This window comes from Moschus berezovskii, chromosome 14, assembly GCF_049115385.1.
Source record: "Moschus berezovskii isolate FMDL1 chromosome 14, NW_MosBer_1.0, whole genome shotgun sequence".
NCBI classification, from domain to species: domain Eukaryota; kingdom Metazoa; phylum Chordata; class Mammalia; order Artiodactyla; family Moschidae; genus Moschus; species Moschus berezovskii.
The window spans coordinates 19,539,230-19,563,361 of NC_142473.1; the positions used below are offsets into that span (position 1 = coordinate 19,539,230).

At 39.9% G+C, this 24,132-nt stretch overlaps 1 protein-coding gene across 7 annotated transcripts in view; it reads right to left on the reverse strand.

Moving 5' to 3' along the window:
• The window catches only part of AMOTL1 (angiomotin like 1), a 199,993-nt gene that overhangs the window by 171,254 nt on the left and 4,607 nt on the right, over positions 1-24,132 (reverse strand). Inside the window, exon 2 of one of the 7 annotated variants that reach the window (XM_088842900.1) lies at positions 22,688-22,831. The exons of 5 other annotated variants lie outside the window; for them this stretch is intronic. The gene's annotated coding sequence lies outside the window, so the exon portion shown is untranslated. Of the gene's footprint in view, positions 1-6,520; positions 6,746-22,687; positions 22,832-24,132 lie in introns of those variants that run through there. One more of the 7 variants, XM_088842901.1, reaches the window with a different exon arrangement.

Sequence of the window (24,132 nt, forward strand, 5' to 3'; positions counted from 1 at the left end):
TCCATCACCAACTCCCGGAGTTCACTCAAACTCATGTCCATCGAGTCGGTGATGCCATCCAGCCATCTCATTCTCTGTCGTCCCCTTCTCCTCCTGCCCTCAATCCCTCCCAGCATCAGAGTCTTTTCCAGTGAGTCAACTCATCGCATGAGGTGGCCAAAGTATTGGAGTTTCAGCTTTAGCATCAGTCCTTCCAATGAACACCCAGGATTGATCTCCTTTAGAATGGACTGGTTGGATCTCCTTGCGGTACAAGGGACTCTCAAGAGTCTTCTCCAGCACCACAGTTCAAAAGCATCAATTCTTCGGCGATCAGCTTTCTTCACAGTCCAACTCTCACATCCATACATGACCACGGGAAAAACCATAGCCTTGACTAGACGGACCTTGGTTGGCAAAGTAATGTCTCTGTTTTTTAATATACTATCTAGGTTGGTCATAACTTTCCTTCCAAGGACTAAGCGTCTTTTAATTTCATGGCTGCAATCAGCGTCCTCAGTGATTTTGGAGCCCCAAAAATAAAGTCAGCCACTGTTTCCACTGTTTCCCCGTCTATCTCCCATGATGATGTCAAAGGTTTGTGAAGTCTATAATACTATGCTTTTACATACAAAGGTCACCTATCCAATCACATCAGTAGCTTGAGAAATCTGTGTTATTTGTCCACCAGTAAATTTGAGACTTCAGCCTCAGCATGTGAGAGGTGGCTGATGAGACTAGAGGTAGTCTGCCTTTGGAAAAAGATGGGTGCTCTGTGCAAAACTAAAAGCATGTTTGGAACAGAAATCCAATCCTGGGCCATGATCATACCAGTTTCTTGTTCAATCACTAAGTTATGTCCAACTCTTTGCAATCCCATGGACTGCAGCACGCCAGGCTCCCCTGTCCTTCACTATCTCCTGGAGTTTGCTCGAACTCATGTCCATTGAGTTGGTGATGCCATCCAACCATCTCATCTTCTGTCACCCCCTTCTCCTTTTGCCTTCAATCTGTCCCAGCATCACGGTTTCTTCTAATCAGTTGGTTCTTCACATCAGGTGGCTAAGTATTGGCACTTCAGCTTCAGCCTCAGTCCTTCCAATAAATATTCAGGACTAATTTCCTTTAGGATTGATTGGTTTGATCTGCTTGTAATCCAAGGGACTCTCAAGAGTCTTCTCCAGCACCAGTTTGAAAGCATCAATTTTTTGGCACTTAGCCTTCTTTATGGTCCAACTCTCATATCCATAATGACTACTGGAAAAACCATAGCTTTGACTATATGTACCTCTGTCAGCAAACGGATGTTTCTGCTTTAATACACTATCTAGTTTTGTTGTAGTTTTCTTTCCAAGGAGAAAGTGCTTTTTAATTTCATGGCTGCAGGTCATACAGGTATCATCATTTAATCAAATAAACTACTCAAAGTCTTATATCTTTACCAATTGTAAAATAACATTAATAACAATATTACATCCTTTAAAAGCAACATGTATTTATCATATACTGTTCATTCAAAATCATTTTATTAATCTTGAGAAGTGAGTTGGAGATTATAATAATTTTGTTTGACAAAAATGGAACTTTACTGAATCACTGGAGAAGGGTTTTCAAAGTAGATTCTTCATCTCTTGGTCCAGTGGCCTGGACACCCACTTCCCTTCTCCAGGGGATCTTTCTAACCCAGGGATTTAACCTGGATCTCCCACATTGCAGACAGATTCTTTACCATCTAAGCCACCAAGGAGTGGGGGTGGGGCGCAGAGAAGAAACCCACTGGCCCCCAGGAAAGAGATTTGTAAGATGTTATCTTCTGGATGAGGGAGGTTAGGCTCTCACACCCATACATTTTATTTTATTAATCTGAACTACATAGGTTCATGTTGAGTGTTTTTTTAACTTCAACTTGAGAGCCCTGCTGGTTTCTCTGATGCTTGAATTTCACACCTCAACTTGGGAAAGTCAAGCACAAAATGTGAAATGTAATTGCATCAAACGCAAGTATTTCAAGGAAGACTGATCAGTCGCATCTGTTCCTGAAATTCTAACACCATCACATCAGTCACAGGAAGCCCCAGAGTTGCTCACAAAACTCTGGAGGCTAGTGGATATTTTCCTAGCTTCTGGCCATATAAGACAACTTATTCAGAGTTTTCTATAAAATGTTTAATCCCTACCCAAGTCAAAATTCTGTCAAGGACCAAGTCCATGTAAAAGAAACTAAAAGGGGAAAAAAATTAATGCAAGCATAGGAATAAGAACTGAAGAAAGTTTTCTGTAAAACAGCACATGGCAGCTCAAACAACAATACATATGATAAGGTGGAGTAGAAGGCATGAGTGGGAAAGTACTGGGAACTTACAGTTGTAATTCTGACTTTGAGAAGCTCTTGTTTTTCCAAGAGATATCTGTACTCCCACGTTCACTGATACATTATTCACAATAGCCAAGATATGGAAACAACCTATGTATCTTGTCAGTGGATGAACAGATGGGGAAGATACATACAATGAAATATTATTCAGCTGGGGCTTCCCTGGTGACTCAGTGGTAAAGAACCCACCTGCATTGCAGGAGACCCAGGTTCAATTCCTGGGTCAGGAAGATCCCCTGGAGGAGAACATGGCAACCCGCTCCAGTATTCTTGCCTGGAGAATCCCCATGGACAGAGGAGCCTGGCGGGTGACAGTCCATAGGGTTGCACAGAGTCGGACATGACTGAAGAGACTTAGTGCACATACACACACACACACACACACACATTATTCAGCCATAAGAAAGAAGGGACTCTTGCCACTTGCAACAATATGGATGGACCTGGAGGGCATTGTGCTAGGTGAAATAAGCCAGACTGAGAAAGACAAATAGTGCATGGTATCGTGTACATGTAAAATCTAAAGGAAAAAAAAAAGAACTCATAAAAACAGAGAGTAGAAAAAACAGTTGCCAAGGGCAGGGTGGCAGGGGAAATAGGAAAAGGTTGGTATAAAGGGTAGAACTTTCAATTATAAGATGAACAAGTTCTGAGGATCTAATTGTATAACACTGTGACTATAACTGATAACACTATTGTATAATTGAAATTTTTTAAAAGAGTTGAATTTAAATGTTCTTACAGAGAAAAAATAAGATAAACATATGTGAGATGATGGATGTGTTTACTAGATGGGAGAATCATTTCACAATGTGTGTATATATATATATATATCTCTCAAATCATCACGATGTACACTTTAAATGCCTTCCAATATTATTTGTCAATTATACCTCTGCTACTGCTACTGCTAAGTTGCTTCAGTCGTGTCCGACTCTGTGTGACTCCGTAGACGGCAGCCCACCAGGCTCCCCCATCCCTGGGATTTTCCAGGCAAGAACACTCAAATCATTATGATGTATACTTTAAATGTCTTCCAGTATTATTTGTCAATTATATCTCAGTAAATCTAAAAAAATTAAAATGATAAATAGCAAAAAATGGGAAGAGAGACAGAAAGAAGAACTGAACAGAGTTGGACCCTGGGATCTATGGAATACTGGAGTACTTTGAGTATAATATTGATATTTAATGAATATTGGATGATTCAGTTCAGTTCAGTTGCTCAGTCTTATCTGAGTCTTGCGAACCCATGGACTGCCGCACGACAGGCTTCCCTGTCCATAATCAACTCCCGGAGTTTACTCAAAGTCATGTCCATTGAGTTGGTGATGCCATCCAACCATCTCATCCTCTGTCGTCCCCTTCTCCTCCTGCCTTCAATCTTTCCCAGCACCAGGGTCTTTTCCAATGAGTCAGTTCTTTGCATCAGGTGGCCAAAGTATTGGAGTTTCAGCTTCACATCAGTTCTTCCAATGAATATTCAGGACTGATTTCCTTTAGGATTGACTAGTTCGATCTCTTTGCAGTCTAAGGGACTCTCAAGAGTCTTTCAACACCACAGTTCAAAAGCACTGAATGAATGAATAAATGATAATGGCCAGTGTGGGTAAGGACCCTACTCAGACACTCTATCCTATTAAGCTCCCAAAGGCAACCTATCTACCCTAAGAGAAGGAGTGAAGCCAAATGGGCCTTTGGACTTGAGTTTAGGGCTCAGGTTCTCCAACCACCAGAACTCTTTTCGGAGATCCCTCTAGAGCAAGCCACCTCCCCAGCTGCCTGAGGGATGTTAATTCCCAAGCAGGGATTGAACCTGGGTGCCGGCAATGAAAGCTCCAAGTCTTAATCACTGGACAACCAGGAAATTCCCTGGTCATCCTTGATTAGTTGATTGCATCTCACATCCAATCAATCACCAAACTTTGTCCAATCTAACATTTAAATATCTCAAGAATGTAGTTGTTACCCCCTGCTTTCATTGCCTCAGCCTTAGTTCAGCCACCATCCCCTCTTACTGAGACACTGTGGTGACTTCAGTGGGTCCCTGGTCTTTCTTTCCTCCAACCCTTTCTCCACACTTTGTTGTAATATTTTTAGAACACAGATTTGATCATGTCCCTCCTTGATCAAAATACTCTAATGATTCATTATTCCCAGGAGAAAGTCTGGACCACTTAACATGGCATATAAGGGCCAACCATTGCAAAGTATTTGCAGTTCCTGAATTAGCTCCCTTCTTGGGTTTTTGGATATTCAGCCATTCCCGGAGCTGAAGCAAGAGTGCTCTTCCTTCCTCACCTTGCATACTACAATTTATCCTTCACATTTCATCTTGGATTTGGTTTCTTGTCCCCCAGACTGCCTTGTGCTTGCTTCATTACAGTGTGTATCACACTGCACTGTAATTTTCTGTTAATATATATGTAGAGTTTAGTTCATAGTTTATGTACATAAGAGCAGAGATTCTACTTGTATCCCTAGCATTGGTACAGGGGTTTCACAAGCATCCACTGTTTGTTGAATGAATGAATATATGACTGAACGGTGGTGTTTGACGCAAGCGTGCCTCATTTTAACATGTCCCTTTGGCAAGTATTCTCTTTGCAACCTCATCCACCTCCTCTGCTTCTCTGGTAATTTCTCCACCTAAAAATCACACCCTATCTGCCTCTGCTTCCTGGCTTTATTCTTACCTTCTCATCTGGTCTAACTGGCTGAGATTCTCCCACTTATGCTCCCACTTCAGTGTGCATACCTGCTCCTCCACCCGGCATGCCTCTGCCCATTGAACACCCACCTGCTTCCCTTCCCAAGACTGGATGAAACTACGCTTCTGATCATCCACAGGAGACTCCTGCCTGCTGAATGCAGCCAAGTCACACCTAGACCTCTAATCAATACCTCCAGGGTCTTTTCTAGTGATGGGGGGTTTAATCTAGAAATACAAATTCATGAAAACCCTGTCCCTACTTTGATTCTGCCTTAAGTTAAGTCGCTCGCTCAGTCGTATCCAACTCTTTGCGACCCCGTGGACTGTAGCCCACCAGGCTCTTCTGTCCATGGGATTCTCCAGGCAAGAATACTATAGGTTGCCATTTCCTTGATTCTGCCTTAGCTAGCATAAAAGAGCTTCATTTTGTAGAGAAGAGATGAAATAATTAGAAGTGCCATGTTTGGAGATTCGTATGGCATATTCCATCATTCAGGCATTCAAGCAGCCATGGGTTCTAAAGAATCTGAACACCCTCCACTTGCTGATAACTTACACTATGAATCAAGGTGTATATATATATATACACACATATACATATATATATGTGTGTGTGTGTCTAGCTAGAGATATCAGTATATAAAATAAACTTGTTCATTCATTTGATAAATATTTACTTGATGTCTCCTATATACTAGTCACTGTGCTAAGTGCTTGGGATATAAAAGGATAAATCTTGCCTTTCCTTAAGGAAGTTTTCAACCTTGCTGCTGCTGCTGCTGCTGCTAAGTCGCTTCAGTCGTGCCCGACTCTGTGCGACCCCACAGACGGAAGCCCACCAGGATCCCCCGTCCCTGGGATTCTCAACCTTGAGGCGGAGACAAATATCTTTGCATATTACTACAGAACAATGTACTAAGTGCAAGCCTTGAGGCATGCACAGATAAATCAAGGATCTGCAAACAATAGAATCAGGAAGTCAGACAGCAGCTGAGGACCTTTAGTCTAACCCTTCCATTATGCATGACTCTCCTGTCTGTGTCTTTGCAACCTATGCTTCAGTACCCTGCTGCTGCTGCTGCTCAGTCGCTGCAGTCGTGACCGACTCTGTGCGACCCCATAGATAGCAGCCCATCAGGCTGCCCCGTCCCTGGGATTCTCCAGGCAAGAACACTGGAGTGGGTTGCCATTTCCTTCTCCAATGCATGAAAGTGAAAAGTGAAAGGGAAGTCACCCAGTCGTGTTCGACTCTTAGTGACCCCATGGACTGCAACCCACCAGGTTCCTCCATCCATGGGATTTTCCAGGCAAGAGTACTGGAGTGGGGTGCCATTGCCTTCTCCGACTTCAGTACCCAGTAAGGAGTTAATTTTCTCCCAGACAGACCATTGTATTTGTGAACTCTTCTGTCAAGAAATCCATTTTTAAATTTTCAACAAAATATCGATAGTCACCAAAAGTCTTCAGTGCTGCTGAGCCATTCTGGGACCTCCTGCCCCTTGTCCTGTTCTTCAGAGGTTGCTTGAAGATGAGATACTCTTCCTGGAATATCGAGATTTTACCCCAGTTCTAATGCCCTCCAAGCTTTGCAGATCTGGGCCTTATTCCTCAGTGAGTCAAGAATCACAGAATTCTTCAGTGAGTCAAGAAGGAATGTTCCATCTTGGCTTTGAATAGGGAGTATAAATCTGTCTGATTACGTCTAGAAAACAAACCAAACAACTAAATTGAAGCACAAGAGGGAAGAAGTCATGTGATGAGATCTTCCTTTCCAACTAGGAATTTCTAGCTAAGATCTCCATTACCTAGGGTCTAGGTGTCTTTGTCAAGATGGGATGCTATAACCGAGCACCCCAGACTGGATGGCTTATAAACAACAGAAATGTATTGCTTACAGTTCTTTAGGCTGGAAGTCTGGGATTAGGGTGCTACCATGGTCAGGTTCTGGAGGAACTCTCTTCAATTACAGAATACTGACCTCTCATTGCATTCTCACATGACAGGAGAGCTAGAGAGTTCTCTGGGGAGGGGGGTCCTCTCATAAGGGCACTAATTCCATTGAAGGCTCCACCTTTATGACCTAATTACTTTCCAAAGGCCCCACCTCCTAAGACCACCAAAGTGGGCATTAGGACTTCAACATATGGATTTTGAGGGAACACAAACCCTCAGTCCATTGCACAATGTCTAGCCTGGTATTAGCTATCAGAAAACTCAATCATAGGCACCCTTATGGACCATAGTAAAATAGAGGACACTCTCCTCTTGGGTTGCCCCAAGGGTTTGACTCTGACAAGTTTCAATTTCTAAACTTAGATGGATATTTTCCTTTTGTTGTTGTCGTTCAGTTGCTAAGCTGTGTCTGACTCTTTGTGACCCTACAGACTGCAGCACACCAGGCTTCACTGTCCTTCACTATCTCCTGGAGGTCATTCAAACTCATGTCCATTGAGTCAGTGATGCCATCCAACCATCTTATCCTCCGATGCCCCCTTCTCCTCCTGTCCCCAATCTTTCCCAGCATCAGAATCTTTTCCAATGAGTCAGCTCTTTGCATCAGGTGGTCAAATTACTGGAGCTCCAGTATCAGTCCTTCCAATGAATACTCAGGGTTGATTTCCTTTAGGTTTAATTTTAACTTCAAATAAACCAAACACATCAGAGTGTACATCTGGGCTCTTAATATTCAAATGATTAAATTCAGTAGCACATACAAGACTTTTGCTTGGTTGGAAGAGAAGAGAGAGTAGAACACTCTAAATATCCCCTGTGAGAGAAAATACCTCTTTGAAGGACATGAAATCTAGAGGCATGAAGTCTTCCTCTGAAATGGGCTGATGTTTAGAGAGTTGACATAATTCTTCTGGGCTTCATTTGTTTTTCCACATAGTCTTACCAACTTTGTAGAATTGGAAACCATTCTTTCAAATTGGCTTAACCAACCGGGCAGAGTATTTGTGAAGTTCCTATGGAATTTACTGTTGTTAATATTTTAAGTACTCCAATGAATAATTCATGCTACTACTCCCTAAGGACCTGTGGCAACAAGCATATTTTTAGGAAACTTAATGAAGTTATAAGATGATGAAGTCCTCTGCAGAACACTCAGTGACTCAGGCTTTTCATCTCTAAAGTCGGTCCATTGAAATCAAGCTCAGAAGTTCCCTCCACCATGAAACTTTCCCAGGGAGAGTTACTTCCTTCTCCCTTTCCGCTTCTCCGCACTTTTAAAATTCCATTAAGACTACACTTTCCCATTGGATAATACTCTTTGCAAGATGATTCTTGTCCTTGTTAGAAGGTAATCGTCTTAGGACAAAGTCGTATCTTATCCACCTTTACATGCCCACTGTTTGCACAATGGCTGGCCACATTTAGGGTCAGGAAGTTTTGCTGAATGAATGAAACTGACACACCTACAGCTGAGAAACTCATATGAGTCTGTACCTGCAAACACTTCCCATAACTCACATTAAATCAGCCATCATAACACATGATTTGCCACCATATTCTGCCATCCAAGCTGCATAATGCCTGGTATGCTCTGATGAGGAAAGAAAAAGAATACATATTTCCAGAAAACTGGGTTCTTGCCTGGCTGGTGATTGTTACTCAACTAAGTAGCCCCAGAATAATCATTTCATCTTGTTGGAGCTCAATTTTTCCAGTGTGTGAAATAGGGCTCATAAAGCCCATTATTATTTTTTTAATCAAAGTTTCGTGAGAATTGTATGTCAACTAGAGAATCATCAAAACAGTGTGCAACTGCACAGCACTGTTATCATTCAGCAAATTTGCTTATACATGTCACTTGCTATGAGGCACTGAATTCCAATTTGGAGTCCCTAACTTGGGAGGTGACACAGCATATGGAAGGCAGTGTTAAATGTAATGGGTAAGAACAAGGACTTTGGGACAGATGTGGATCTAAATTCCAGGGCCACCATTTCCCAGTGATAGGTAAGCAAGGACTGTAATGTCATTGAACCTAATTTTTTCCATTTGTCAAGGGGATCATAGCATAGGCTTTGTGGGATTGTTGTCAGGGTTAAATGAGAACTATCTGTAATGTAACCAGTATAGATCCTGGCCAGTAATAAAACTCAATAAATAACAGTAGTTGTTTTTATTAAGATCGTTATTAATTTTTGAAGTTGATACATTTCCAGAAGTGACTTAGTTCCATCCACAAACTTCATTCCATGGGGGAACAAAGCTAAAGGGTGACAGAGCATTAAGAAGCAGACATTTGTCCCAAAAGGAAAGGACATTTGTAAAAAGTGGGCAAGGATACAAAGGCAAGCTATTTTCTGTGTTCCAGTTCTGGAAAGGAAGGAGGGAACAGAGGCAAGAAAGAATAACAGAGACCAAGAGGCAGAGTGAAGTTCCGTAAGGATTCTCTGAGGCAGAGCCATAGACAGGACTGCCTGTCGGGGGATGTTGGGAAACCACGGGAGAGGATTAAGTGTTTTTATTTGAGAAGAGCAATTGGGCCGCAGTCTCTGAGGCAAAGAGAAAGAGAACCAGAGTAGGATGAACTGCCACAGCTCTAATTACGAACCAAGAATAAGATACAGACGTGGGCCCTGCAGCAAACAGCTGTCATTTATACACAGATCTTTACAGCCAAATCCGTGCAGGGGAAAACAGCAGAGTTACCATCTAACCTAGCTGTCCCTGTGTCCATAATGTGAGCCATATGTGTCATTTAAAATTTTCTAATAGCCAGTTTTTTAAAAAGTAATACAGATGAAATTAATTTTAATAGTATATTTTCTTTAACCCACTATATCCAAAATAGTATTTGGTTGGCCAAAAAGTTGGTCTGGATTTTTCCATAACATCTTAGGGAAAAAGAACTTTTTGGCCGACACAATATTTCAATATGCATTTAATAAAAAAATTACGAATGAATATGTCAGATTTCTTTTTTATACCAAAGCTTCAAAATCCAGTCAATTATAGCACATGCCGACCTTACCAAGTGCTCGGTAGCCATGTGTGGCCCAGAGCTAATCACAGGGGTAAATGAATTCCATTCTCTTGACCTCCTAGGCTGCTGTTTAAGACCTTTTAAAAGCTCAGATTCATAGAGCAAGAAAAGACCTTTGGAGATGTACTATGGGCAAGGGCTATCTATCTATTCCTAACATTTTAACATCTCAGCTTCAATTTAAGCAGTTCACACCCCACTGAAAACTTCCTCCAATTCAACACTCACCAATGACTAAGTGCTTGGTGCATGTGCTAAGTCGCTTTAGTTGTGTCCTACTCTTTGCTACCCCATGGACTGTAGCCTGCCAGTCTTGCTGTCCATGGGATTCTCCAGACAAGAATACTGGAGTGGGTTGCCATTTCCTTCTCCAGGGGATCTTCCTGACCTAGGGGTCAAACCTGCATCTCCTGTGTCTCCTGCTTTGCAAGTGGATTCTTTCACCACAGAGCCACTGGGGAAGCCCGAGTGCTTGGTCTGGGCAGGTTAATCATGGTGGATGTCCTGTTCACTCCCCCATTCTAAGGGAAACTGCCTTACCCACACTTTCCCCCTGCAACCCCAAGGCAGCTTTATGCACCCACCTCTTCTTGCTATACCCTCTCTGGCTCAGGTGACCAGGGATGAATAGGCATATGACTCTGTAACTTGTTGGATTTATCTCTATTGTCACAGGGTGTGGAAGAGCTTGTCCAATCAGAGACTGACCACGCGGGACTAGTTGGGCATATCAGCTCCTCTGTCAGGAATATGGAGGCAGAATCAAGCTTAGGGAGAAGCATCAGATGAAGACACACACACAAGAAGCAGAAAGAGCTTCAATAACATTGTGTTTCCAGTTAATTGTTATGTTTCTTCAGATTCCTTTAAGAACTATTTCCCAGATCAGGATTCCCAAGGCATTTCATTTTAACAAAGCAATTCTCCAGATGAAAGAATTTTGAAAGCCTCCTATGGGGGGGGTCTCCAAGTAACCCCGGTTCTTGGAACCTTCTAGTATCAACCATATTCTGGGCTCCTAAAGCATAGCTGTTTGCTGATTCTAGTTTACTGTGAGATTCCTGTATCTTTTATGGTCATGATTAGTTTATAAAAATCCCTTATGTGTGACGCAGTGGTAAAAAATCTGCCTACCAACGCAAGAGATGCAAGAAACACAGATTCTATCCCTGAGTCGATAAGATTCCCTGGAATGGGAAATAGCAATCCACTCCAGGATTCTTGTCTGGGAAATCTCGTGGACGAAGAGTCGGACATGACTGAGCACACATGCATGTATATGTGTGGAGGAATCCTGAACGAGTCTATACCTTTCAACAAAAAGGCCTACCACAGAGATGGATGCTTCTACACACATTCAAGCAAAGCTCTTTTCCATCACACCCTTCCAGTCTTGTTTGCACTCTGTCTCATGCCTACATTTAGGCTGACAGAGAAATGATAGATTACTTTGGGTTGCATTCTCAAGTAATTATGCTCTGAAAAGACATTTCAGTGACCTTCTGGGGACCCTTTTAAGCTGCACATCATCGACAGCAGTGATTCTCAGCCATGACTGCACACCACAACCACCTGGGGTACTTTTAAAATATACTGATGCCCACAGCCCTTCCCAGACCCATGAAACAAGAACCTCTGGGAGCAGGTCCCTTGATGTCTGGATCTCTTAAAAGGTCTCCAAATAATTCTAATGTGCAACCACAATTGAGAAATACTGATATACAGGATATGCCCTTGTATAGGTTTGGGTTTCTGGCAAATCAAATCAGGTATTGTCTTAATTATAAAAGAAATGCGAATTTGTTTTCTAAAGAATTCATAAAAAGTGGAGAACGGTCTAAAGTGGAAAAGTCTCATTCATCAATAGAATCCCCAACAATCTCACTCCCTGGAAATAACTATTTTAGCTTCATACGTGCCCTTCCAAAAACTGTCTGTGCCAGTGCAAGTATATGGGGTTTCCCAGGTGGCTCAGTGGGTAAAGAGTCTGCCTGCAGTGCAGAAGACACAGGAGATGCAGGTTCAACCCCTGGGTCAGGAAGATCCCTTGGAGAAGGAAATGGCAACCTGCTCCAGTATTCTTGTCTGGGAAATTCCACGGACAGAGGACCCTGGTAGACTGTAGTCTACGGGGTTGCAAAGAGTCAGACATGACTGAGTGACTGAGCATGCAGATATAGGTATGGATAAATGTATATATGCACATGTATTTATATACAGAAACATAGGTATATCTATGGAGAGAGGCATACATATATACAAATATATGTGCACATATACATTTTTTTCCTATGGTTGGCTTTTTTCATACTAACATATTTTAGTTATTAGCCTAGAAATTTGTGATTTGAAAAATAATAGCAGGGGACTTCCCTGGGGGTCCAGTGGTTAAGAATTCACCTTCCAGTGCAGGGGATGCAAGTTTGATCTGCAGTTTGGGAACTAAGATCCCACATGCTGCAGAGTAACTAAGCTCACACGCCACAACTACTGGGACCCACATGCTCTACAGCCCACATGCTGCCAACTATTGAGCCCAAACCACAGCTCGAGAGTCTGTATACCACAAGGAAAGGTCCCACATGATGCAAGGGAAATCCCAAGTGCTACAGCTGAAACGTGACACAGCCAAATCAATAAATAAGCTTCGCAGATGACACTGGAGACACAAGAGATACAGGTTTGATCCCTGGGCCGGGAAGATCCCCTGGAGATGGAAATGGCAACCCACTCCAGTATTCTTGCTGGAAAATCCGAGGACAGAGAGGGTGGGCTACGGTCCCTGGGGCTACAAAGAATCAGACATGACTGAGCAATAGCCTATCAGTTGATATAGGTGTATATATAGGAACATATATATATAAAATAATGGCCGTGTTTGAAAAGTTATTTACTTTCTCAGATAATACAACAAATTATAAAGCTAAAGTGATTAAGACAGTGTGATCTTATTCCTAATAAACTATGTTTGACTAGAATAAAAAACTTAAAAAATAATGAAATTGATTTGGTATATGAAAAAATCGGCATTTCAGATCAGTAGGGGAAAAGATAGACTATTCAATAAATTGTATTGGGATAATTGGCTACTTTTTAAAAAGTGGACTCTTTCCAAGTGGTGGTCACTAGTGGAGTCCCAATTCTACTGTATTGAAATGCTACCTTGACAGGTTTATTGGATCTATTTCTGGATGCTTTGGTGCTTTTCCATACTCTCTCTAGTGTTGCACCAGTATTTTAATTTTTATATGTTGTGACATTTTTAAATATCTAGTATGATTAGACTTCCTTCCTGACATTACTTTCCCCCCCCCAAATATTGCCTGGCTAGGGACTCATCACCTGCTCCACACTGACTAAGCAGCCCAGGAGGCACTTGCAATAATAAAGTGAAAGTGTTAGATGCTCAGTTTTGTCTGACTCTTTGGGACCCCATGGACTGCAGACTCCTCTGTCCATGGGATTCTCCAGGCAAGAATACTGGAGTGGGTTGCCATGCCCTCCTCCAAGGGATCTTCCAGACCCAGGGATTGAACCTGTGTCTTCTGCATTGCAGGTGGATTCTTTACCACCTAGCTACCAGGGAAGCCCAGTAATAAAGCAAGAGCCCAAATAATACCAAAACAAAGTATCCCATATCAGTATTGAAAGAGCTCTGAAAGGAAATTGTCATTGCAACTATAGCTCACAAAAGTTGCCCAGAGCCTATACTCTAAGTCTGAATAGGGTGACTGCTACTAAAATAAAATATTTAGGTACAATCAAGAGTCCTCTAACATGTTATCCAAAATGTCCAAAATATAATTGGAAATCACTCATCATACCAAGATCCAAGAAAAGCATAACTTGAATGAGAGAAGACAATCAAACAATGCTGACATTGAGGTTAATCAGATGTTGGAAATATCTGACAAAAATTTTAAAGCAGCTGTTATAAAAATGCTTCAAGAATAATTACAAAGTCTCTTGAAACAAGTGAAACAATCTCAGCAAAGAAATGAAAGTTATGGTGGTTTAATCACTAAGTCATGTCTGACTCTTGCAACGCAATAGATGGTAGCCTGCCAGGCTCCTCTATCCATGGGATTCTCCAGGCAAGAATACTGGAGTGGGTTGCCATTTCCTTCTCCAGAGGATCCTCCCAAGCCAGGACTCAAACCCAGGTCTCCTGCATTGCAGGCAGATTCTTTAGCAACTGAACTCCAAGGGAAGCCCCTTTAATAGGATACTATGTAGTAGTAGACTGCATAGTATCCCATTGTATAGATAGACCATAATTTAATTAACCCATCTCCCACCATAAAAATTTAGGTTATGTCTCAGTACTGTGATGAACATCTTTATACATATATAGTTGTGTGTTTCCATGCTGAAGAATTTTTTAAGTATAAAAGTCAAGCCATTAAGTATACAATTACAAAAATCAATAAACAGGAAGGAAATAATAAGGATAACATCAGAAATAAACTGAAAACAGTAACACAATAGAGAAAATCAGTAAAAACAAATATCTGATTGCTATGAGAAAAAAAATCATTAGTAAACCTCTAGTTAGACTGATAGATATGGAAAGAAAAAAGACAAATTGCCAACCTCAGGAATGAAATAGGAGATATTGCTACATATCTGATAGCCTTTAAAAGGATAACAAAGAAATAAATGGACAACTTTGAAGTTTTAAATCCAAAAAAGAAGTTGACTAATAGCTTGAAAACCATGAATAATGAAAATTCAAGTCAAGATGAAATGTCATCTAAATAGTTCTACAGTTATTATAAAAATTGATTTTATAACTTAAAAGCTCCAAAAAAAGAAATCTCTAGGTTCAAATTATTTCACTGGAGAATTTTATCAAGCATTTAAGGGAGAATTAACACCAATTTTATATAATCATGTCCAAAAAATATAGAGAAGGAATCACTTTGTAATTCATTTTATGAGACTAGTATTACCTTGATATCAAAAGCAGATAGTACAAAAAGGGAAAACAGCAAATCAGTAACTCATGAAGTGATATACAAAAATTGTCAACAAAGTATCAGTAAGTTGAATCCAGCAGTTTTTTCTAAAAAATAATAATATGACCAAGTGGGGTTTTATTTCAGATATGTAAAGCTTCCTCAAATTTCAAAATCATTCAAATGTAATCCCCTCTATCAACAGGCTAAAAATGAAAAAACATATGATCATATCAATTAATGCAGAAAAAGCATTTAAAAAAATCCAACATTCACTCACGGTTCAAAAAAAGAAACCTTTCAACAAGCTAAGAATAGAGGAAAACTTTCCCTGCTTGATCAAGAGCACTTACAACAAAATCTAAAATTAACATTATCCTTAATTGTGAAAGAAAGGCTGAAGGCTTTTCCTTTAAGAATGGGAACAACTAATAAACAGAAATCTCTAGAATTCCTATACTCTAACAATGAGAAATCAGAAATGAAGGAAACAATCCCATTCACCACTGCAACAAAAAGAACAAAATAAATATAAATAAAAATACTTAGGAATAAATTTACCTAAAGAAACAAAAGACTTATATATAGAAAACTGTAAAGCACTGATGAAAGAAATCAAAGATGACATGAATAGATGGAGAAATACACCATGTTTGTGGATTGGAAGAATCAATATAGTGAAAATGAGTATACACCCAAAGCAATCTATAGATTCAAAGCAATCCCTATCAAACTACCAATTGTATTTTTCACAGAACTAGAACAAATAATTTCACAATTTGTATGGAAACACAAAAAACCTCTAATAGCCAAAGCAATCTTGAGAAAGAAGAATGGAACTGGAGCAATCAACCTGCCTGACTTCAGACTACACTACAAAGCTACAGTCATCAAGACAGCATAGACAGAAATACAGATCAATGGAACAAAATAGAAAGCCTAGAGATAAATCCACACACCAATGGAGGGCTTATCTCTGACAAAGGAGGCAAAAATATACAATGAAGAAAAGATAATCTCTTTAACAAGTAGTGCTGGGAAAACTGGTCAACTACCCATAAAAGAATGAAACTAGAGCACTTTCTAACACTATACACAAAAATAAACTCAAAATGGATTAAAGATCTAAATGTAAGACCAGAAACTATAAAACTACTAGAGTAAAACATAGGCAAAACATTCTCTGACATAAATCACAGCAAGATCCTCTATGACCCACCTCCCAGAGTAATGGAAATAAAAGCAAAAATAAACAAATGGGACCTAATTAAATTTAAAAGTTTTTGCACAATGAAGGAAACTATAAGCAATGTGAAAAGGCAGCCTTCAGAATGGGAGAAAATAATAGCAAATGAAACAACTGACAAATAATTAATCTCCAAAATATACAAGCAGTTCATGCAGCTCAATGACAGAAAAGTGAATGACCTAATCCAAAAATGGGCCAAAGAACTAAACAGACATTTCTCCAAAGAAGACATACAGATGGCTGACAAACACATGAAAAGATGCTCAACATCACTCATTATCAGAGAAATGCAAATCAAAACCACAATGAGGTACTGTCTCGTGCCAGTGAGAATAGCTGCCATCAAAAAGTCTACAAACAATAAATGTTGGAGAGGGTGTGGAGAAAAGGGAACCCTCTTACACTGTTGGTGGGAATGCAAACTAATACAGCCACTATGGAGAACAGTGTGGAGATTCCTTTAAAAAACTGTAAACAGAACTGCCATACGACCCAGCAATCCCACTGCTGGGCATACATACCAAGGAAACAAGAATTGAAAGAGACACATGTACCCCAGTGGTCATTGCAGCACCATTTGCAATAGCTAAGACATGGAACAACCTAGATGTCCATAGGCAGACGAATGGATAAGGAAGTTGTGGTACATATACACAATGGAATATCACTCAGCTAAATAAAAGAACACATTTGAGTCAGTTCTAATGAGGGATACAAAACTGGAGCCTATTATACAGAGTGAAGTAAGTCAGAAAGAGAAACACCAATACAGTATATTAACACATATAAATGGAATTTAGAATGACAGTAACAATGACCCTATATGCAAGACAGCAAAAGAGATACAGATGTAAAGAACAGACTTTTAGACTCTGTGGGAGAAGGTGAGGGTGGGACAATATGAGAGAATAGCATTGAAACATGTATATTACCATATGTAAAACAGAAGACCAGTGCAAGCTCAATGCATGAAGCACAGCCCTCCAAGCTGGTACTCTGGGACAATGCAGAGGGATAGGGTAGAGTGGGAGATAGTGAGGGGTTCAGGATGGGGGGACACCTGTACACCCGTGGCTGATTCATGTCAATGTATGGGAAAAACCACCACAATAATGTAAAGTAATTAGTCTCCAATTAAAATAAATAAATTAATTTAAAAATCACATTAGATAATTTACCTTAGTTAATATACATGTTGTACTAGGTAAAGGAAATCAGACTGTTTCTATTTTCTAGGAAGTTTGTTACTTTTCTTACAGATTAAAACATTTGATTTAAAAATAAAGATTGGGAACCAGGTAATGGTGCCTGAATCACTACTCATACTTAACATAGTACTGAAAGTTCTAGTCAGTGCAATAAGACAAGACAAGGAGTAAAAATCATACAGATAGGAAAGGAGAAATTAAAACAATCTCTATCTGTAGATGATACTATGTAGAAAATCTCAAAGAATCTATTAACATAAGAAAAAATATCCCAAAACTATTGAGCTCAGCATGATTGCAGGATTTAATATCAACACACAAAAATTAATTGTATTTTGAAGAGATATTGATCAAAGTATACATTCAGTTATAAGATGAATAAACTCTAGAGACAGAGTGTACAGGGCCTCCCAGGTGGCACTATACAAATCTATCTCAAAATGGATTACAGACTTAAATGTAAAACTATAAGGCATTTAGAAAAAACAGGAGAAAATCTTTGAAAACTAGGACTAGGCAAAAAGTTTTTATTCTTTCCTCTTAAAAGAACAACCTACAAAAGAAAATATTGATAAATTGGACTTTGTAAAAATTTAAATATTTGTTCTTTGAAAGATCTTATTTAGAGGATGAAGTACAAATTTACCTAGTGGGAGAAAATATTTGTAAACTACACATCTGGAAAGATATATACCTAGAATATATAAAGAACTCATGGAACTCAATAGTAAAAAAAACCAGAAAAACAAACTAACGATCCAATTAAAAAATGGATAAAAGTCATTAATTTGACATCTCATTGAAGAGGATATATAAATGGCAAATAAGTACATAAAAAAATGTTAAACACTATTGGCCATTGGAGAAATGCAAATTAAAATCACAATGAGATATCACTACTCAACTATCAGAAAGTCTAAAATAAAAAATAATGATAACACCAATGCTGACAAGGATGCAGAGAAACTCCATGACTAATACATTGCTGAGAGTAATACAAAACTTTACAGCCACCCTGGAAAATAGTTTGGCAGTTCACCCTAAAACTAGAAATGGACTTACCATAAGACTCAGATATTGTACTCTCAGGCATTTATCTCAGAGAAATGACAATTTATGTTAATGCAGAAACGTACACAAATATGTTAATAATTTTATTTGTTCTGTTCCGTTCCTTCGCTCAGTCGTGTCCGACTCTTTGCGACCCCGTGGACTGTAGCCTACCAGGCTTCTCCGTCCATGGGATTCTCCAGGCAAGAATACTGGAGTGGGTTACCGTTTCCTTCTCCAAATTTTATTTGTAGTTGCCCCAAATTGGAAACTACCCAGATAGCCACCAGTGGATGACTAATTAAACAAACTGTACAACAGCCATGCTGAGGAATACTATTCAGCAGTTAAAAAAAATCAACTATTGATACATGCAACAACTTGGATAGATCTTAAGAAAATCTTGCTGAGTGGAAAAAGTCTGTCTCCACCATGTAATTACTGCATGATTGCATTTATACAATGCTTCTGAAATAAAATTACGCAGATGAACAACAGATTAATGGTTTCAAAATGTTAGAGATGAGTGGAGTGGATGCAAAGGGATGGTGAAAGACAGCCTTGTGGTGATCATAGGGTTTTATATCTGAATTGCCGTGATAGTTACACCACATAGTTACATGATATTAACAGCATAAAATGGCACACAATTATATACATGTACACAAATGAGTTCATGTATAACATAAAATTCTAATAAGGTCAATAGATTGTACCAATGTCAGTTACCTAGTTTTGATATTATACTATAGTTATGCAAAATGTTAATATTGGGGAGACTGATTGAAGTGGGCACACACTCATGAATCAGTAAATATTTCACTAGAAAAATTTTTTAAGAAGTACACAGATCACTTCAGTGATCACGTGAATCATAGCCTTGTCTAACTCAATGAAACTATGAGCCATGCCACGTAGTGTCACCCAAGATGGATGGGTCATGGTGGAAAGTTCTGACAAGGCATGGTCCACTGGAGAAGGGAATGGCAAACCACTTCAGTATTCTTGCCTTGAGAACCCCATGAATAGTATGAAAAGGCAAAAAGAAATGACACTGAAAGATGAACTCCCCAGGTTGGTAGGTGCCCAATATGCTCCTGGAGAAGAGTGGAAAAATAACTCCAGAAAGAATGAAGAGATGGAGCCAAAGCAAAAACAACACCCAGCTGTGGATGTGACTGGTGATGGAAGTAAAGTCCGATGCTATAAAGAACAATATTGCATAGGAACTTGGAATGTTAGGTCCATGAATCAAGGTAAATTGGGAGTGGTCAAACAGGAGATGGCAAGAGTGAACATCGACATTTTAGGAGTCAGTGAACTAAAATGGACTGGGATGGGCAAGTTTAATTCAGATGAACTTTATGTCTACTACTGTGGGCAAGAATCCCTTAGAAGAAATGGAATAGCCACCATAGGCAACAAAAGAGTCTGAAATGTGTAACTGGATACAGTCTCAAAACGACAGAATGATTTCTGTTCATTTCCAAGGAAAGCCATTCACTATCACAGTGATCCGAGTCTATGCCCCAACCAGTGATGCTGAAGAAGCTAAATGGTTCTTTGAAGACCTACAAGACCTTCTAGAACTAACATCCAAAAAAGATGTCCTTTTCCTCATAGGGGACTGGAATGCAAAAGTAGGAAGTAAAGAAACACCTGGAGTAACAGGCAAATTTTGTTTTAGAATACAAAGTGAAGCAGGGCAAAGGTTAACAGAGATTTGCCGAGAGAATGCACTGGTCATAGCAGACACCCTCATCCAAGAACACCAGAGACGACTACATATGGACATCACCAGGTCAACACCAAAATCAGATTGATTATATTCTTTTCAGTAGAAGATGGAGAAGCTCTATACATTCGGCAAAAACAAGACTGGGAGCTGACTGTGGCTCTGATCATGAATTTCTTATTGCAAAATTCAGACTTAAATTGAAGAAAATAGGGAAAACCACTAGACCATTCAGGTATGACCTAAATTAAATCCCTTACAATTATACAGTGGAAGTGACAAATAGATTCAAGGGATTAGATCTGATACACACAGGGCCTGAAGAACTATGGACAGAGCTTCGTGACACTGTACAGGAGGCAGCGATCAAGACCATCCCCAAGAAAAAGAAATGCAAAAAGGCAAAATGGTTGTCTGAGAAAAGAAGAGAAGCTAAAGGCAATGGAGAAAGGGAAAGATACACTCATTGGAATGCAGAGTTCCAAAGAATAACAAGGGGAGATAAGAAAGCCTTCCTCACCGATCAATGCAAAGAAATAGAGGAAAACAATAAAATGGGAAAGACTAGAGATCTCTTCAAGAAATTAAAGATACCAAGGGAACATTTCATGCAAAGATGGGCACAATAAAGGATAGAAATGCTATGGACCTAACAGAAGCAGAAGATATTAAGAAGAGGTGGCAAGAATACATAGAAGAGCTATACAAAATAGATCTTCGTGACACAGATAACCATGATGGTGTGATCACTCACCTAGAGCCAGACATCCTGGAATGCGAAGTCAAGTGGTCTTTAGGAAGCATCACTACAAACAAAGCTAGTGGAGGTGATGGAATTCCAGCTGAGCTATTTCAAATCCTAAAAAGATGATCCTGTGAAAAGTGCTGCATTCAATATGCCAGCAAATTTGGAAAACTCAGCAGTGGCCACAGGACTGGTAAAGGTCAGTCTTCATTCCAATCAAAAAGAAAGGGAATGCCAAAGAATGCTCCAAGTACTGCACAATTGCACTCATCTCTCACGCGACTAAAGTAATGCTCAAAATTCTCCAAGCCAGCCTTCAACAGTATGTGAACCATTAACTTCCAGATGTTGAAGCTGGATTTAGAAAAGGCAGAAGAATCAGAGATCAAATTGCCAACATCTGTTGGATCTTCAAAAAAGCAAGAGAATTCCAGAAAAACATCTACTTCTGCTTCACTGACTATGCCAAATCCTTTGTGTAAATCACAACAAACTGTGGAAAATTCTTCAAAAGATGGGAATATCAGACCACCTTACCTGCTTTCTGAGAAATCTGTATGCAAGTCAAGAAGCAACAGTTAGAACTGGACATGGAACAACAGATTGGTTCCAAATTGGGAAAGGAGTATGTCAAGGCTATATATTGTCACCCCACTTATTTAACTTATATGCAGAATACATCATGCGAAATGCCGGGCTGGATGAAGTATAAGCCAGAATCAAGATTGCTTGGAGAAATATCAATAACCTCAGATATGCAGATGACACCACCCTTATGGCAGAAAGCAAAGTGGAACTGAAGAGCCTCTTGATGAAAGTGAAAGAGGAGAGTGAAAAAGCTGACTTAAAACTCAATATTCAAAAAACTAATATCATGGCATCTGGTCCCATCCCTTCATGGGAAATAGATGGGGAAACAATGGAAACAGTGACAGACTTTATTTTCTTGGGCTCCAAAATCACTGTGGATGGTGATTGAGGCCATGAAATTAAAAGAGGCTTGCTCCTTGGAAGAAAAGCTTTGACCAAATTAGACAGCGTATTAAAAAGCAGAGACATTACTTTGCCAAAAAAGGTCCATCTAGTCAAAGCTATGGTTTTTCCAATAGTCATGTATGGATGTGAGAGTTGGACTACAAAGAAAGCTGAGCACCCAAGAATTGATGCCTTTAAACTGTGGTGTTGGAGAAGACTCTTGAGAGCCCTTTGGACTGTATGGAGATCAAATCAGTCAATCCTAAAAGAATCAGTCCTGAATATTCATTGGAGGGACTGATGCTGAAGCTGAAACTCCAATACTGTGGCCACCTAATTCAAAGAACTGATTCCTTGGAAAAGACCCTGATGCTGGGAAAGATGGAAGGCAGGAGAAGGGGATGACAGAGGATGAGATGGTTGGATGGCATTGTTGACTCAATGGCCATGAGTTTGAGCAAGCTCTGGGAGTTGGTGATGCATAGGGAAGCCTGATGTGCTGCAGTCCATGTGGTCGCAAAGAGTCAGACACGACTGAGCAACTGAACTGAACTGAACGCAGATCAGTATTTCTTTAAATAGTCAGAAATGCTTGCATTATTCTTCATTAGAAAAGATCCACATAACTAGACCAATCATAAATTCAACAAAACAAGTCTGCCTAATGTCAACACATAGTTTAAAGTTTTAATAAATCTTAGGGCTTACCTGGTGTCTCAGACAGTAAAGAATCTTGAAATGCAGGAGAACTGGGTTCGATTCCTGGGTTGGGAAGATCCTCTGAAGAAGGGAATGCCAACCCAGTCCAGTAATCTTGCTTGGAGAATTCCATGGACAGAGAGGCCTGGTGGGCTACAGTTCATGGGGTTGCAAAATGTTGGACACGACTAAGCAACTAACACTTTCACTTTTTCATTTCATTCACAAAGTATAAATAAAGCAGGAGAACTTAACACTCATACTTTGCTCTTAAGAATCATGTTATCCTTCACCCTGATTTTCCTACCAAAGTGATGGCATCTGCAAAATGGTCTTGACATTTTTGTAGCACCTTGGGCTCAGGATTCCTGCTGCTGCTGCTGCTGCTGCTAAGTCACTTCAGTCGTGTCCGACCCCGTGTGACCCCATAGACTGAAGCCCACCAGGTTCCCCCATCCCTGGGATTCTCCAGGCAAGAACACTGGAGTGGGTTGCCATTTCCTTCTCCAATGTGTGAAAGTGAAAAGTGAAAGTGAAGTCGCTCAGTCGTGTCCGACCCTTAGCGACCCCACGGACTGCAGCCTACCAGGCTCCTCCATCCATGGGATTTTCCAGGCAAGAGTACTGGAGTGGCTTGCCATTGCCTTCTCTGCAGGATTCCTGCAAGGTCACCCAAACTTATTAAATAGAATGCTTAAAATACTGAGTTAAAATGTATTGATTGTTGAACTGCTCAACTTCTACGCAGTAGAAGGTCAGAAGACAACTCATGAAAAAATAAGAAAATATGATTGTAGCTTATGTTGCTTAAGATACAGGAGAAATAATGCACAGTCATGCTTTTAAAGCCTTTGGAAATACATTCGGGAGAAAATAAGAAAAAACATTGGTGGTAGATTAAATAGTCAGAATATAGATAGTTGGTCTGTATTAAGCACTCATTGAACACTTATCCTGGGCATCTGCAGTGTGACTGATTGACAGTCTCTGGTCTCGCAGGGAGCCTGTGACTTTGAGACTTGTGACAGCAGTAAAACATATGACTCCAACACTATCACTACTACAGGGTTGACTACTGTTCATTCAGCACCATGTGTTAGACATCATCTCAGTTAATCTGCATGAGAACTTTATGAGATGGTATTATTATCCAGATTTTAAAGATGAAGAAACTGAGAAGGCAGCCATAAAAAAGAACAAAGCAAGGCCATTTGCAGCAACATGAATAGATTTAGAGATTATCATACTGAGTGAAGTTAGACAGCCAGAGAAAGACAAATATCACATGATATCACTTATATGTGGAAACTAAAAAAAGGACATGAACTTATTTACAGATCAGAAATAGAATCACAGATGTAGAGAACAAATTTACGGTTACCAAAGGGGATGAGGGAAGGATAATTCAGGAGTTTGGGATTAACATATACACACTACTATATATATAATAAAAC